We start from the raw sequence: 18,481 nt of genomic DNA on the forward strand, positions 1-18,481 counted from the left end.
CCTCTTAAAGTTTGAATGTTCAGATTGTCAGTTCTTACAGGTCATAGCTGATCATTAGATAAGTGTATTGGGTTGCATTAATATAAATGTAAAGATCAAAAAAACAAAACCCCACAGTGTAGCTTAAAATAGAGAATAATTCTGTAATATTCCTTTATGTACAACACAATTTCAAATGACCTTATTAACAAACCAGTAAAGACAGGACGAGAAGCAAAGGTCACTTACACGTATTAAATCTTGAAGCAAACAAACTGCAGCTGCAAGTGCCACACTGCCATCCAGTTCCCCTCTCTGGTCTGGCGACGGTCATATTACAGGAGCAACGAGAGGCTGCCAACAGTTTCTTTTAGCTTGTCTACTGAGACGGTGAAACTGGCCAACCAGGTGAAAAGCATTGTGAAGGAGAAACGACTTCGACTGCCGACGTGGGAAATTAGCAGTCAGAGCAGGTCTATTGGAGCAGTGCGATGGACTCTGCCCAACAATGGGCTGCAAGCCCACATCTCTGCACATAGCAACAGTATGTGGTTCCTAGGTGCCCAGTCGGCTAGTTTTAAAGTTCAATTCAAATATTAAATAAAAATGCAGACTTCAGAATTGGTTAAAGAGCATAACTGTGCACGTACTTTATTGTAGGTTAACATTAACACGCATTACTGAGGCACCCTCTGGAGAATGTCTAAAAATCAGAGAACCCACATTTTCATACATTTTTCAGTAGTGGTTATGTATTCACCCCACATTCCTTTACATATTTGCGTTTGTCTTCACGTCCATTGCATCCAAACCATACATTTGTCAATATATGCAAAGTAATATAAAACACCCACACCAGTTGGAACCTCTTAACACCACATTCCAAGAGATTTCTCTTGACCTTATCCTAAAGAGATGGTCCTGAGCCTGATGGAAATAATATCTCATACTTGGGAGGACATGGACGACAACAAGCTAAATGAGATCTTCAGCAAGTTCGGCCCAACGCTGAGCCTTCGCGTCATGACAGACGAGAGCGGCAAGTCCAAGGGCTTTGGCTTTGTGAGCTTCGAGAGGCAAGAGGATGCCAAAAGGGCTGTGGATGAGATGAACGGGAAGAAGTTGAATGGGAAGCAGCTGTATGTGGCTCGTGCCCAGAAGAAAGGCGAGAGGCAGACAGAGCTCAAACGCAAGTTTGAGCAGATGAAGCAGGACGGCACGACTCGCTACCAGGGAGTGAACCTGTACGTTAAAAACCTAGACGACAGTCTGGACGACGAGCGTCTGCGTAAAGAGTTCTCTCTATTCGGGACAATCACGAGTGCCAAGGTGATGACGGAGGGCGGCCGCTCCAAAGGGTTCGGCTTTGTGTGTTTCTCCTCGCCGGAGGAGGCCACCGAGGCAATGAAGGAGATGAACGGGTGCATCGTAGGCACCAAGCCGCTGTACGTGGCCCTGGCGCAGCGCAAGGAGGAGCGGCAGGCCCACCTCACCCACCAGTACATGCAGCGCATGGCCAGCGTGAGTGCCGTGCGCAACCCAGTGCTCAACCCCTACCAGCCCGCCCCGCCCTCCGGCTACTTCATGATGGCCATTCCACAGTCTCAGAACTGGGCTACCTGCTACCCGAGCAGGCAACTGGCACAGCTCCACCCCAGCACCCGCTGGGCTACGCACAGCATTCAGCCACAGCATTTCCAATACATGCCGAGTACCATCAGGCCCGCTGCAGACCAATCTCTGGGCCAGGAACCTCTCACTGCCTCCGTGCTGGATCTGGAACCTCCGCAGGAGCAGAAGCAGATGTTGGGTGATCTATGGTCTGTTTCCCGTGATCCAGAACATGCACCCCAACCTTGCAGGGACGGGTTTGCTCCTGGAGATCGACAACTTGGAGCTTCCGCTTATGCTGGCTGAAAAAATAAAAACGCATTAAATATTGAAATATTTTTGCCTGGTCCATAGACTCCAGTTTCAGGCCTTGATTATAGTAAACTAAAACAACATGTAAAAAGGCTAAATGATTGACACGTGTACAGTCGGTGACTCCTTTCTTTTTGTTCCTCTTACTGTTCGAATGCTCAGAATGTCAGTTTTTGCAGTTGACAGCTGAGCATTAGGCATGTGTATTGGATTGTATTAATAATACAATTGAGGATTCATTGCTGTTCAGGGACCCAGCAGTGGTAACTTGGCAGTGGTAGGGCTTGAACTAGCAACATTCTGATTACTAGTCAAGTAACCTCTGAATAGTATTATTATGATTAATATTATTAATATATCTTACACTGAGGTCTGCTGAAGCTTACCCAGGATCCTTTGCAGCAGCCTGCCATATGCACAAATCATTACGAAAGGACACAGAATCTCTAAACTCCCTTGTTTTATGTTATTAGTTTGTCTAATTCAATGTTAAAGCACTTTCCCCTGTAAACACTCTTTTTATGACCTCATTTCACCGTTTCATGACTTTATGCCACGAACCAACCAACTATTCTTTTATACAACTCTTTTCAAACACTTCAACCATTGTGGGTAATTACACTATTATACACCTGTAATTCTTGTTATGCTATTTATTTTATTGGTACTGTCGATACATCGATGTTAGGAGAAATACCTCATGAATACTTTAAATGAATCCTTAAAATGACACCTATTCCATTTACTAATGCTAAGCTTGCTACAGTCTGAACTTCTAGCAAGTCAAGAGAAGTCTCATGCAGTTTCTGTATTTTCTATAATTGCATAATATATGGATGGTTTTAAACTCAATAACATACGCACTTGCAAAATATGTGAATATAAAGGAACAAAAATAAATTAACATAACCACATACCTAAACATCATCTGGTACCATCACCCCATCACCCCTCAATGCAGTATGAGGATGGTCAGATTGTTGTATTTACTAATAGTTACCACTAGTATTAAAATAACAGTAAGCCCAAACTGTTCGACTATGTCCTCTTAAACAAACCTGTGATTTTTTAAATATTTGGACCACATCCTCCTGCAGAATAAAACAATCAGGAAATACAGTTGAGTTGGCCCATACCGCCCTCACATCAGTGTGATTTCCATCAATGACGTGTTATGGCTCTGGGTAAGGAACAATGTTATATTGTTCAATAAACTTTTCACAGGATGCATATTTTTCATTGTTTTAGCAAAGTTTTCGCTACCTCTATACAGCAAACACCAGAATCGACAAGGTTTACATTAATTATAGTCAGTAGAATTAAAGGGAAGAGGCCATATAAAAGGCTGGGATCTACGTTTAGCAGACTCGGCACTGTGTTACTAGATATTGCCCACATTCCAGTAATTTTATTAAGTCCTCTTTAAACAGAAAATAAAGATGCAGAATTAATTGAAGAGAGTAGTAGGTCCATTATTTATTTTGAGCTCAGCGTTACATACAAACGAGGCATAGTCCAGAATATGTCTAATAATCACACAAGGAACACACATTTTTATCCAGTTTTCACAACTGATTATGTGATTGCCACACCTTCTCTACATACTGGTGTTTGAAATCTCAACCACTGTGTTCAACCATACATTATTCAATATATGCAAATTGAGATCTATCATTGTACAAATTGAAGCTTGACCCCAGTATATCCTATTGGAAGATTTTCCTGGGTTTTTTTTTTTGTTGTTGTTGTTGTTTTTGTTTTTAACAAAGATAATCTCAACTCATACCATCAAACACCTGCAAGATGATGTTGCAGGTCAGTATCACCCTGCTCTTATGGTAAGATAATGAACCTTGCTTAGCCACAGAACTCTCGAAGAGGCTTTCACGTCTTTTAAAAGCCGGGATCTTTACCAATACTTAGGAAGCTATTTCTCACGGGAACAGTCCAGAGTCATCTGCCGTAGACTTCCACAGAGGCCTTGAAACCACCTGCATCAGAGCCTCTGCTCTGCACTTACAGACCCACAAAGGCCTTAAGATACCCCAGAAACATTATTCCTCTTTATGCTTTCAAACACAGTCTTGCACCACTCTGCACCTGTTGCAGAGAGCTTCAAAGCCTATTATAATTAGATCACAGATCGCCTCATGAAAATACCTTTACCCCAAAACATTTTATTACCTCAGGTGGAACAGTGTGTATAGGCCTAGACCTCTTTAGATGTAACTTAGAACCGCCGGTGACCGCTGTATGCGTTTCTTTGGTTGTACAAGCTCCACTGAAGGACTCCATGAATAGTTGATGATGGAAGAGGGGTATATCAGATTCACCCCTTCTGCCTCCATGTGACAAATTAACACACTGCATAAACTTTTAGAAATAAATCAGTCTTTTAACAAATGGTAAACATTCTCTAGAAAAGATTATCTTGTAACAATTCATTGAGTATATGAACTGTTTTTGTGTCCTTATATCTATAAATGAAAAGTAATAAAACATTATAGATGATAAATAAATTACATAAAATGTATAAAAGTTCACAAATAAGAAAGTACCTGAGTCTGCACTTTTCTCCACAGATTCAAGAAACTCGTGAAAGTTGGAAGCTATAGAAACACATAGTACAGAATTATAGACTGACTGAGGTGTGAGCAGAAAGATCGCCATGATGTCCTTATATCTAAAGCACTCAAAGCATTGATGCTATGTAAATAAACTGTGATCCGATTGGTTCAATCTAAGTAAATAGATTCACCTACTTTGAAGTTAAAGTTTTTCTCAAAAGGTTAGAACTGGTTGACTATACTTTGCCGTGTTCTGTAATAGAAAATGTAAACATTTATATCTAAAATATTGCACGACAGAAATCAATTCAAGACTAACCTCTAATGACCGCTAGATGGGGGAAGATACCAAGTAATAAATGAGTCCAGATCCTCCTGCCCGACAATACGGTGAGACTCTGTTTTTACGTGTGATGGAAAATGATACGAAACTATGTATTATGTGATTCATATAAAATCACACTGATCCTTTTGTACAGGGAGTAGTATAACTAGCCACGGTTTTGTATACTCGGGGCTCCCTACCTGAGGAGAGCCAAACATTTATTTTATTCTTTTTCTTATTAAATTACTCTCTTAATCACGTCTGACTTGCTGTTTGTTCAAAATTCCACAACATATGTCATTACTACGCCGCACAAAAAAGACTGCCATATTTGTACTTCCACAATGTGAAAAGGCGTCATTTTCTATGCAAACGAATGAATAAACACCATGCCATGCCTTGCTGTATCCCCTCTTTGCACCGCTGGACAGACACACTCATGACACTGTACTCATCAAAAGCAGCACCAGAGACGCACTGAGTCATATCCCGCTACACACCTCTCAGGCCAGCTTGTTTGCACGTTTTGTCATAAAACTTAAAATGTCATTTGTTGCCATTATATATAAAATTACCTATTTAAAAAAACAAATAAATCAAAAAGTACTTGTGACTAGAGAAACACGTGGCTAATCACCTACAAGAAATAATGTCAGTGATGTTTGGGGCAGGTGTTTCAAACGTGCCCAGACTCTTGAGAAGCACCTAAACGCACACACAAGGGTGTCTGCTTCCCATAGTGCTGCAAATACTGCAGGAAGGGCTTTGGTGAAACAGGCCACATGGAGGAGCAGAAGACAATCCACACAACTGAAGAAGCCCGTAGCTGCCCAGTATGTCAGAATCCACATGGGAGAAGAACCCTGTAGCTGCCCAGTATGTCAGAAGCAAATTGTGCAGGTGGGTAATGAACCATATTTGTACCCATTCGTATGTTGGGAGCAAATCAGTTGAAGACTTGAACAGTATGTTAACAATCAGTTAAAATTACTGTTGATGACAAGAAAACAATGGCTAATATGTTCCTTCACAGCTATGTCATTGGTTGATCTATTTTTGTCAGATTTAGTGCTTGTTTGGGCAAGTGTGTTAAAGTCTTCCTTTGTTTTTGGTTTTGTTCCTTTTCATATAGTTGTTTATTCCTTTTTGTCTAGTGATGTCCATTATCCATTTAAAATCTGTCAAATTAAACAAATGTGAAACGAATTCCATAGTATTCAGATTTGATTGCAAAAGAGACCAACCACTCCCCGTATTTTGAATTTTGCATATACAGTATATGTGCAGTTCCAGCCTAGTCCATTGATCCAAAATCTGGCCCAGATGTATCTGTTGACTGCAAATTTGAATGATTTCTGTGCTCTGCAGCAAAGGAGCGTTTGGTTACTATCTGATGGATTAAAATAGGCTTGTTGGTAGCAAAGACATCACTAAAGTGTACAGAGCAAAGGTACTCCAGGACCAGGATGGGTAAGTAGCAGCTTGATCAGTGGAATCTTCTGTGAGACGTAACAGGATTTCGGTCTTAAATGTAATGTTAGATCAAGTGAAAAACTTTAGTGGATTGAAATACAGATAAATAAATCCACTAAAAGTGCATCTGCATCATTGGTTAAAAAGTTGTTCTGCTAGTTGTCTGATTTTGTTCCAGTAATCTAATGTTTCCTGGGACTAGGTGGTTCAAGATTATATTGGTGTTTGCTTTATTTCTGTGATTTTTTTAACCATAGTCTAATTGTTTATACTGTCTACCAAATGCAATACTGAGTAGTGAAACACTGACACAATCCCTTTTGGCATCGGACATTTGTAATAATTTCAATAATCTACAGTTGTAAATCAAGAGGGCAGCACCATTTTAAAGTCTAGTTTCCTTTCTCTCTCTCACTTTCTGGAATTTTTCCATCTGTGTTTTTATTAAATTTAAAGATGGAAAGGGTATTAAAACTCCCTTTAACTGACATCTCTTCCACTGAACTTGTAGAGAAAGTGATGATATGAAGATGATTATGTTTATCGCTTTCACTCAGAGATCATTGTCTGAGGGTCATGTTGTACAGTTCACGATGCCCCGGGTTGCAATCAGGAGGTTTAACAGTGATGTGCCAAACAGTTGTCTGTGGTGTTCTATATGATCTAAAAGTCAGACTTACCATTTATCAGTCAAATCAATTAAAGAACATTCATGATCAACAATTTGTGGGTGGCCATGATACTAACAGCGTGGTGGAAATTCCACAAGATATCAAACTCCACACTAACATAAACATAACACTGCTTTCATGTCACTTCCACAAGTAGCCCAAACATAAGATATAGAAAGCAGGTAAGAGCGGAGCAGTCAATGTGCCTAATATGACTGCAAAAGCCTGGCAGGACAGGAGGTATTCCTGCTTCTGCTAATCAGCAAAAGGAAGCTCCTGGCAAAGTGACGTGGACTGCAAAAAAATCACCAGGAAGGTCAAGCTACAAATGCCAGAGAGGAGCAGGGAGCACCAAAAGTTCCATAGCATCCTGCGGAAAGAGTACCACATAAGCATGGAAACAGTACAGCAACCCATGGTATGAGCATGGACAGATGAGGAAGAGCTGCTAGAACAGTATGTCCCCAATAAGCAGGCAGGATGTGGATCCGTCTCACTATTTCATCGGCAGAAATGCAGGAGCAGGTGATAATACTCCTGGGCCCAGCACTCTTCAACCTGGGTACTTTAAGGAGAACACGGCAGCCTCCCAAAAGTGATACAAAGTCCCAAAATGGCTATTACCTGTGCTGAATAACAGTATGAAGGACAAATCTACCCCTGTCCAAAGTTTAATTGATTTAACTGAATGCCAACTATACTACCACCATCAATCTGTGTAAGGTGTACTTGCAAGTGCCTTTAGCACCAAAAGCAAAAGAACTCAGTGTTTTCAACACATTTCATCCAAGCATCATCATGTGAAATGTTGTTCTTTTCGGAAATTCTTCATCTAAATATGGTTGTGTTGCTAATGAGATCATATTATTTGTTACTCTTTAAACCTTATTATTCCTTTAAGATTCAAAGTCTACTGTGTTAGGAAACCTATGTGAGAATATAAAATCAGCAGTTTCTGCATGCTTGTGTGATGAATACAGAAAGTGATCTCTTATACCTGCGGAATTAAGGCTTCAAATGTCTTGGTGTTCAGACGATATGGAGAGGCTCTGGGAATCTGGAAGGATAAACGTTTGTTTCATTTTCAGGGACTGTTGATCATTTATTTGTCCATTCATTTATTACACTATTAAGGGATTATTAATGTGCACTGGGAGAACAGTATAAAGTTATCAGTCTTCTTTATCAGTCTTCTAACTAAACAGCCTGGTCTTGTAAGGTAACCACATGCACACCTTTCCCTCAGTGATGGCAAGGAGTGGTTTAAACTCACCATGTCATCTGTGATTCTGAGTGTGAGTGCTCCTGCATTTTTCTACACAAAGCCTGCTGAGTTGGCAGTGAAGGCAGAGATGCCCATATACAGCATGTTGCTTTCATCAGGTGGCAGTGAAAATGGTGTCGGGGCAAAAGCGGGTTTCTTGTGCACTCCAATGTTGTAAAACTCCCCCTATATAGAGAGCAATGCAGAGATTAACTTATTCTTTTACAGCTCCTGGGTCTTGATTCTTCGTTCAGATTAAACTGTTTTATCAGCGTAACCTTTGTGTAACCTTTTTTTCCTACAAAAGCCCAACAGTGCTTTCTGGATACACTTAGGCACAGTTTTGCAAGTGCTCCTGTTATTCCCTGTTAATTCAGATCTTTGGCTCAGAAAGGCTTTCTTATGATCATTATGGTCATTATTCTTATGCTTTGACAACTTGTGCCTTTTTTAACTTGTGCCTGAAAACCCCTTTACCTATGCCAATGATAAAACACTGATGAACTCCTGCAAACAAGTTGTAGTTTATTAATTAGTGCATTAATCTTAGTTTGGGATCTTTAATGACCATCTTAATCTGTGTATATTATTTGATTGTTGGTTCTTTCCTAGCTGAATGTAACTTCCTCTCACAGTAGTGTACAACTTCCAAGCTTATCAAAGGATAGTGTTGTAGTCAGGACCATTAAAAAATCATTCAAGCAAAGACCAAGATTTTGTAGTGTTTGAATCTGAGACAAGAATGAGACTTATTTAACAATGATTTTACTTTAATTATACCACTCACTGATAATGTATTGTAAATTGTCATTGTCATAAATAATTGTCATTATAAAGGCAGCTGAATATAAACAAATATAAAGCAAAAAGGTTCATATGGTCATTTTTATTATTAAATTAAAACATAGTAATACTTAAATAATTGCTATCTGCCCTTGGGTCAATCATGGAAAGGATTAATTAGATGTGTTCTGTAATGTGTTAAATCCTCTCGATAAATGCATAGCTTTAGCTATATCATAAAACATATGATGAGTCCTTTTCTCATTATTACTTGTGTACAACAAAAGTTTGTGTGACAAGCAGCAACATGTATATTTGCCAATTTATGAAAACGGGAGTATGCGCAGTGGGAGAGTAAATATCTTTTAAAATGACTCTCAATTAATGGCAATGCATTTACAATAAGTCTCTTGCCACAATAACAACACTGTCTGGATTTGCCATCAGCTGGTTGATTGCAGCATCGTGCAGCCTGCAGCCTAGCATTTGTTTGCAGGGGAACATACACTGCCATAATTATTACCATAATGAATTTTTTAAGGAGAAAGAATAGTCTGTACATTAATGTTAAAAATTGCAGATCCAGATAGCAGTGTTTATGTATGTCAGTGGCTGTGCACCAGTACTTGTGAATGTACACACACAAACCTCACCCTTTGGGTCTTCCCCAAGTCCCCTGTAGTAGTGCGACTAGTAGTCGCACTACTAGTTAAGAGCAACCAGCTAACTTGATAGCAGTGTGACTCAATAATAATAAAAATAATAAAAATAATTTTAAAAAAAAATAGTAATAATAATAATAATAATAGTAATAACAATAATAGTAATAATAATAATAGTAATAATAATAATATGGCGCTTCCATGCACATCAGCAAGCAAATAGGAACACTAGCACTTGCATGAAATTAAGCATATTAGCATTTCAGAAGGCAGATTATTTAGCCTGCTAAAATAGCAGGTGTGGCAGCAAATGTCTGTTCAAAACACTATGTCACAGGTATGAGTATCATGTATTTGCTATAGTATGATTGTTCATGTTTGTAAATTTAAAGCTTACAAATGCTGTATTTACAGTGTATTGCAGGTTATTAAAATGTGGCAGTAATTATTAGGATATAGAGAATTGTAGTGTTTAAACAAATCATTATGTCAGAAGTATGTTTAGGGGAGAATACACCCTGACCCACCCAGAGTTAACACACACTTACCTTACATTATTGATCATAAACTTGAATAGCTACAATACTGTCTGCTAATCATGCAGTTTGAAGTTTGCAAAGTGTGTACCCAGACAAAATCTGTGTTAAAACTTTCCTTTAACACTGAGTCATACATGAGTCAGACATGATTCTGAATAAATGAATGAATGAAAAAATGAAAAGCCTTATTTCATTTCAAACTGCACTTCAGGAACACTGAGCTCAAGTTCTGAGGAAACTTCCCTGCATATTTTCAGGGGTTTTCTGCCTCACCATGCCTGAATCACCTCATAAGGAGCTTGATAATGAGGAGACAGGGTGACTGAGGCAGTGAACACTCCTCACTGAGCATACTGGCTTCCAAGAGCTGGAGCTGGGAAGACCTATAGGTCTGTGACACACACTCCCACCCAGTCCTGATACTAAGAAGGTGGAACCTACAGGCTAATATGCAGCTGCCTGTGCATCAATAGGCGTCTGGGGTGTCCATCACTCAGGGAGGCGTGGCTGAAGGCGTGGCCTTGCAGACTCTGAGAGCTGGCTGAGATAATCTGTAAAGGAGAGAGTAGTCATCAATAATCATGGAAATGTAGCCACAACTGTACAGTATATTTCACAGCCATGTATATTACATATCACAGACCAGGCTTACCAGAATAAATATTCCACACATACAGCTCATATATATCTGTGTGTGTGTGTGTGTGTGTGTGTGTGTGTGTGTGTGTGTGTGTGTGTGTGTGTGTGTGTGTGTGTAAAAACATGCTCCTGTTTTAGTCTCAACACAGACAGATATACATGTAGGAGTAGCAAACTGAAGTAAGAGCTCACCTTCACCAGTACATAGTCTCCAGCTTTAACAGTGACAGGTACGAATTGATGTGCGTAGACAACTACACAGGGTGGCCGGAAGCGTGGCCAACAAAACGGGAAGACAGTGCTTCAGTGGTAAAGTTCCTGGTGAACCAGTACATTCCTCACCATGGGTTTCAGAGAAAGGTGAGATCAGATAATGGCACTCATTTTACAGCGCGCAATTTGCAGGAGTTAGAGAAAATGCTGGGTCTGAAACATTCATTTGGGGCAGTGTATCATCCTCAGTCTCAAGGTAAGGTGGAAAGGATGAATCTAAACGTGAAAAACAAAGTGGCCAAAATCTGTGCACAGACAAAATTAAATTGGGTTGATGCCTTACCTTTGGCATTAATGCAAATTAGATGTTCAGTAAATGCAACAACTGGTTTTACCCCTTTTGAATTGCAGACAGGTTGAGGATTTCCAGGACCCCAGGGACCCTTAACAATAAATGAGACAAGAAAAACATCTCACACACACATCATACTTTAATGAATTGCAAAGTATCGTTTCAGCTTTCTCCACGCAGGAGGGGGACCGGACGGGGAGCAGACAATCCCAGACGATACCCGTTACGGACTGGGGGCTGCTGAGAGTCATCAAGAGAAAATGGAGTGAGCCGAGGTGGACAGGTCCATTCCAGGTGACAGAAAGAACCAGCCACGCCGTACGCCTGAAGGGTAAAGGGGAAACGTGGTTTCATCTGAGCCAGTGCGCCGCCGCAGAGTCACCGCAGAGGAGTCTGCAAGAGACAGCGAGGGACCTTGCTGAAACATCACCTAACTCACCTGACCCGGAAGGGGCAGAATAATCCCCGGGAGCAAAAGGGTCAAGGTAGTCCACCCTTAGACCCTGAAGTAAGAAGAACAGAACACCAGTGATGACTTCTGGACAATTGTGTTGTTTGATTATTTGTTGGTGTATTGTGTTGTGTGTTTCCATTTACAGTTTGGTCACGCTTGGGTTAAATAATAGCATGGCAGTAGGAAAGGATTAAAACATTAACAACAAGACAGTGAAGAAGAATGGGGGTAGAGATTGGTGGATGTGTAGCATGTGCAGCCGCAAGACCCAGACTTATAACCACCCCGGCACCCCTATTCCCACAAAAAGACCCCAAGGGTTATGCGTGCATGATTGGCCTGACTAAGGAAAGAAACCCTAAGAATTGTGACACTTTGAGCGTTATTTTCCCCCCCATCAGTAACAGAACCAGGACAGGACTATTTTCACCCGAAAAGGGGGAGGGGAACTACACGTGCTTCGTTAGAAGTTCAAGCACACCTCAAGTACGCTTGGGGCACATCCCGGCGGAATGGTGTAACCGCACGGTCACTGGGAACGAGTCTGTGGGTTCATGGGCACGAGCAGGATTGTATGATTATTGTGGAAGGATGACTTTGGTTGTTAACATGCCAGAGAACTCGGAGGGGTCATGCGCCATGGTCAGGTTAGCAGCTCCTTTATTACTGATAGGCAAAAAACTACACAGGGACCCGGTAACTGATGCAGCAAGACAGTAGCGAGAGGCATACCATTTTGATTTAACAAGGAATACCCCCACATACATAGATGCAATAGGAATACCTCGCGGAGTTCCGGACAGATATAAATTAGCAGACCAGATAGCAGGGGGATTTGAGAATATTCCGATACTTTCTGCATTATTCCCCATTACTCCAAATAAAAATGTGGATCGGATTAACTATGTACATTATAATGTCCTCAGGCTAGCCAACCTGACTAGGGATGCAGTGGAAGGACTTAGAGATCAGCTGGGACCAACCTCACTGATGGCGGTGCAAAATCGTATGGCATTAGACATGTTGTTGGCGGAAAAGGGGGGTGTCTGCGCTATGCTTGAGGATATGTGTTGTACATTCATTCCTAATAATACCGCTCCGGATGGGTCAGTTAGTAGAGCATTGGATGGTTTGAAGACCCTATCAGAGGAAATGCATGAGAATTCAGGCATAAACAACCAGTTGGAATCCTGGATGGTGAGCCGGTTCGGTCAGTGGAAAGACTTAATTGTGTCATTGATGGTTTCATTAGCCACATTCACGGGAATTGCTGTGACATGCGGGTGCTGCTGTATTCCATGTATTAGGGCGTTAATGGTTAGACTAATCTCAGCTATGATAGAAAGGAAAGATGTGCATGAGGGTACCACGATGATGCCACTGATACAGGGGGAAAGGGACGTAGAGACAGGAGATGCCAGAATAAAGGAGTGTGATTGGTGATCTCTTTGTAGAGATCAAAAGGGGGAATTGTGGAGTTTCAGAAATTAAATGAATGCTAAGCTTACACTAGTAGAGAATAATGTGCAGAATGGAATAGGACTAATGCTTGAATAAATAAAATAATTACTGTATGTCCAGACATAACAGGAAATGCCCTAGACGTGCATATGTGTGATTATGCAAGAAGACATGTGTACGAGACGGTCAAACAGAGGTGACGGCTGAGATGGAAAAACACAAAAGCAGAAGTGGCACAAGGCGAGAGAAATATAAGTCTGTCTGTTGCAAAGTTATGCTTTAGATCTCACTCGCACTGTGTTGTGAAGTGACATCTCCAGAGCTCTGCATTAATAAAAGGCCACAGGGTAACGCACTGTTTCCTGTCTCTTCTTTCCTGCATCAACGGACACGACACTAACTAATGATATAACAGAATCTGGCCCTTAGCTATTTTATTAGCTTTTTATCAGGGCACGCTTAGTAAAACGTCACATCTCTACATCAACTTTTTAGAAAAATTAACAGGCAATCAAATTATTTTGGCTATACTAAAACCTGTCCTAGAGCAATGCCTAGCTAGCTGGATAGCTAACACTAACATGCAAGACTGGGTTTGTTTTGCAGAAGTAGCAGATGCTAAATAGCTGCCTTGTAAAAGAGGTTTGCATTGGGGACTGTTTGTATTTGATGCATGCACTTTAGGTATTATTGCATAACGCTATTTGTGATGTATTTTTGTTTTTCAATCAGTCACATTCCGAGCCAAACTTCTCTTAGGTATCTTGTATCAGTGGAGAACTACTTTTGAAGGCATTGTTACTAGCTAACTGTTAGCTAGCAAGGTAACAAGGTAACTCTTTTTAAACAACAAAAAGAAAAAAACACTTTACTGTGATTAACAACTTTGAATTTACTAAGTTGTGATTGTTTCATAGAAGGTCTGATTAGCTAGCCTAGCTAAAGCTATGTTTGATACGTTTTGATACGTCTAACGACACTGGCATTTTTGGACAAGAGTAGCTTTATAGTTGCTTAGCTAATGTCACAGAATTAAAAGTAGAATCAGAAGGAAATGTTGAATATTGTGTCATTGCACCAGCCATGAGGCATTAAAGTGTCTGGACAAGAACATAGCTAGCTAGCTAACTGGCTTAGATCACTACTGCAGCTCTCACACCTCGGGTTTATTACATCATAATAGGTAATGTGGAATTTTTAAGGACCATTGTTGCGTCTGATAACCCGTTCAGAAAAGGTGTTCTTCAGCTGAATGAACAGATACTGAAACGAACACTAAAGAGATCATCCAACATTAAAGATATTTCAGTAGACACACTAGTGGAAGAGCTGCTGAGGTTCCTGAGCCATGAATGTCCGGCCTCCAGCATCTACTCTGGACAGGTATGTCACCGCCTTGCACCAGGACGCAGAGATCCATGAGCATGACTGAGATGTAATTATAACTATATACACCTCATTAGTCTGATGCTAATGAGCACACATGCACACCTGCCGTCCAGTTCTTTAACATCCATATCCGTCACCTTGATTTATCTTAGTAAGTTGCTGCTGAAGCTCTGTCTCTCTTTCTCTCTTTCCCCATGCCTCCTTCCCTTCCTGTAGGAGTGTGGATACACCAATGGCGTTGTTGCCTGATGCACCTCCTTTGGAAGAGGACACGGTCCACTGTCAGAACTGGCAGGAGACAGTGGAGCCGCACACACTCGCCTCTCTCGGCTCCCGGGAGATCGAACGGCAGGCTGTCATATATGGTAAAACAGCAAATGTGGTGCACAGCAACTGACTATAAAAGACAACTCCCAGTACACAGTTAACATGTAAAATGAAAAAAATTATTTACTGATCTAACTTAAACTAAATAGCTACTAAATCTTTTGAACATACAGTATTCTATTTATTATGCACATGTGATAATTCTATCCTGACTCATGAAAATGTGGAATTCTGAATTGTGTAACGTTTGTAAGAAATTGTAGTGACTTTGCTATATCCTCTTCCTCAGAGCTGTTCACAACGGAAGCATCTCACTTGCGGACTCTCAGGGTTCTCGATCAGGTGTTCTTCCAGAAGATGAGGAACCTTTTGACCGTCGAAGAACTTTCCTGTATCTTCCCCAACCTGCCCCAGGTCTACAGTCTTCATGGTCAGTCTCTCTGTGTGCGAGCGTGTGTGTGTGCGTGTAAATCTGCTCCATTTGTCTTAGTGTGTTTTCAAACCTAAATTTCTGAAGCCTACTTGGTGTCTAAATCATAATCAAGATTAAAGAAGTGTAAAACCCACCCAAACTGAGAATTTAATGACAGCACAATATCAGCTATCGGCACCATGCCATTACTGTGAGCAGGTATGGACTGGAGGCTGTACATGTTGTTTTTGCGGTGGCCTTCATGACACAAGTAGAGTTCTGTTGCCCACTGACACAACTTTCTAACAAACCACATATACACTGGCTCGCTTAAACAGATTCTGTTTTGTGGTGTTGCATTTGTGTTTCAGCGAATCTGTGTGAGTCCATGAAGAGGCTGAGGGACTCTTCTATAGTTCAAGGCATCGGAGACATCATGGTGTCTAGAGTGAGAGCTGGCTAGTGTTACTCCCTTTCTAGTTCACATCATCTTTTGGTGCTGTCTAAAATGAAGGGGTTGTTCTGTGTAGTGTGGGATATACTTGTTGCTTTATTTGATATGTCAGTAGCTCATGTGTTTGTGCGTGTGCGTGATAGTTTGAAGACGCTGCAGGAGAGGAGTTCCAGGAGCAGGTGTCTCACCTGTGCAGTCAGCAGAGTCAGGCACTGGAGCTCATTAAAAATAAATGCAAAGACCCGCGTTTCGCGCACCTTATACAGGTAACACTTTTTAGAGGTATAAAGCCTTTGGACAAACCTACAAACACTAGAGCTTCTGCCATATTTGTTAGTGGGCTGGGTTGTGAATTGGTTGACCCATACTTTGAATTGGAGACTATCCAGTCTTTTATATTTGACTTTTATTGCAGCACATAACTTTTAGTGATGCTGTTTTAGGTATAAATTGGTGTTGCAGTCAACAGAATCCACATTTGGACTTAGATGTCCTTGGCTCATTCGTGTGTGTGTGTGTGTGTGTGTGTGTGTGTTAGGAATGTGAAGCCAGCCCTCACTGCCGCCGACTACAATTAAAGGACCTTCTAGTGTCTGAGATGCAGAGACTCACCAAATACCCCTTGCTGCTGGATAACATCATCAGACACACAGAAGGCATGTATAGAAACACTCACACACAATGTATTGAACCATGAAAACACTTCAGTATACACACACATACCAGTTTACCAAGGAGGCAAGCACACACACCCTTTCTCCTGGATTAACACTAGTATGTGCCCCCACAACAGCTGGTTCTCCAGACCTGCAGACATTGGTGAGGGCACAGGCGTGCTGCCGTGGGATACTACGAGCTGTCAATGAGGTCGTCAGGGAGACGGAGCACCGGCGACTGCTCAGCCGTTATCAGCGCAGGCTAGACTTGTCCCCTCTGGAGAGGCAGGCCAGTCCTGTCGCTGCTCAGTTCAAGGTACGGCCTTACTATGTATCCACCATCTGCCTTCCAAACAGCTTCTCTGGTCTTGGAGCACCTGATCCAGAGTATGAATTATTAACTATATTCTTTTTCTATGTAGAATCTGGACCTGACCACTAAGAAAATGATCCACGAAGGACCGTTGACTTGGAAAGTTAGTAAAGATAAAGCTATAGGTAAGAGATCATCACAGCTGAACAAATCACATTTTTGTTTTTCCTCTTGCAAATGATTACTTGACAGGTCCATTCTCACTCTGTGTGTGTGTGTGTGTGTGTGTGTGTTTCAGACATTCATGCTCTGCTTCTCTCAGACCTGTTGGTGCTACTCCAAAGGGGTTCAGGTGACCGTTTGATCTTGCGATGTCCTGCGCGCTCACTGGGTGGGGTTTGGGGTAGGAACACGGACCTCAAAACCCCCTTTTGCCCCGTTGTTCGCTTGGATTCATCTCTTGTCAGATCTGTGGCTACAGGTATATTTGTAGTTATTCTTACAGCTATGAATAGCCAGAATAGATGAATGGGTCTGGAATAACTAAGTCTTTATTTTATTTTTAAAAAATTAAGAAGCCAGTTACAAATTGCATTTGGGTTAGTTTGAATACATTGTTTGACAGCCTGCTCTTCTCTATCAGATAACAAGGCCTTGTATGTGATCAGTACATCAGAGAGACAGATATACGAGCTGGTGGCTGGGACTTCCTCTGAGAAAAACACGTGAGTTTGTTTTTTTGTCTCTCTCTGACCCACCATCTTCTCATCAAGGTCAACCAGTCAGCACTGCTGTGTCTGTTTTGTGATAACATTTATGGTGTCAGGCCATTTATGTTCAGATGATTTTAACAACATTGTGCTGTTGTAGAAATTGGGACCTGATGGCTTTAGCGATGTTTCCACAGATGGAAGAACCTGTTAGAAAAGACCATCTCCTCGGCCTCTGGAGGCATTGAAGCCACCGAGCAAGGATCAACAGCTCCGTAAGTACTCAGGATTTTTAAAGTTTTCTAATGCTGCTGTAATGCTGTTAAGAGAAGGCAGAATTTCAAAGATGCACTTACAATGATTGGACTCCTGACATCTCCTCTAGGTCTGCGGTTCTACGGTTGCATGGTAATCATGTCGGTCGTCTAGGTAAGCCCATGTTTGTTTTTGTTTGTATACATTGTCATAGGATTTGCTCTCTTTGGTACTTATGGCTGATGCCTTTGGTCCCTAGATGGCTCCCTAACAGAAGAGTCTGGTTCTATAGAGAGAGATTCACAGAGTGAAGATGAAAATGTACTCACACCTACTATCCCAACTGACCAATCAGAAGCCTACATGCATACTGGTGGGCAGGGTTATGTGGGAGGACAAGCTAAAGTGGCTGATGCTGCTTTTCAAGATGGTAAGAATTTGTTACACTCCATTACACAGTCATTGTTGCACTATGATAGTTAAACAGTATATTTCTGGTGGTGGTGGTGTTTTTGTAAATAGAATTTTAGCAGGCTCAGATATTTACCAACTTTTTTGCACCCTTTGTGTTCTGCCAGTCAGGACACTAAGACTGTTGATCCTTGGATCCTTGGATCCTTTAGAGGCTGCCAGTCAGAAGCAGAAAGTGACATCATTGTC

General features: G+C 41.3%; 1 long non-coding RNA gene across 1 annotated transcript; it reads left to right on the forward strand.

Annotated features, from left to right (window-relative positions):
• The first annotated feature begins 17,807 nt into the window (after positions 1-17,807).
• On the forward strand, positions 17,808-18,132 carry LOC145656110 (uncharacterized). Its single transcript, XR_014121855.1, has 3 exons — positions 17,808-17,841; positions 17,952-17,995; positions 18,081-18,132. It is a non-coding gene; the product is annotated as an uncharacterized LOC145656110 (long non-coding RNA).
• Positions 18,133-18,481: the final 349 nt, after the last annotated feature.

Source organism: Electrophorus electricus, unplaced genomic scaffold, assembly GCF_041902795.1.
Source record: "Electrophorus electricus isolate QZ-2024a unplaced genomic scaffold, ASM4190279v1 Scaffold47, whole genome shotgun sequence".
Taxonomy (NCBI): Eukaryota; Metazoa; Chordata; class Actinopteri; order Gymnotiformes; family Gymnotidae; genus Electrophorus; species Electrophorus electricus.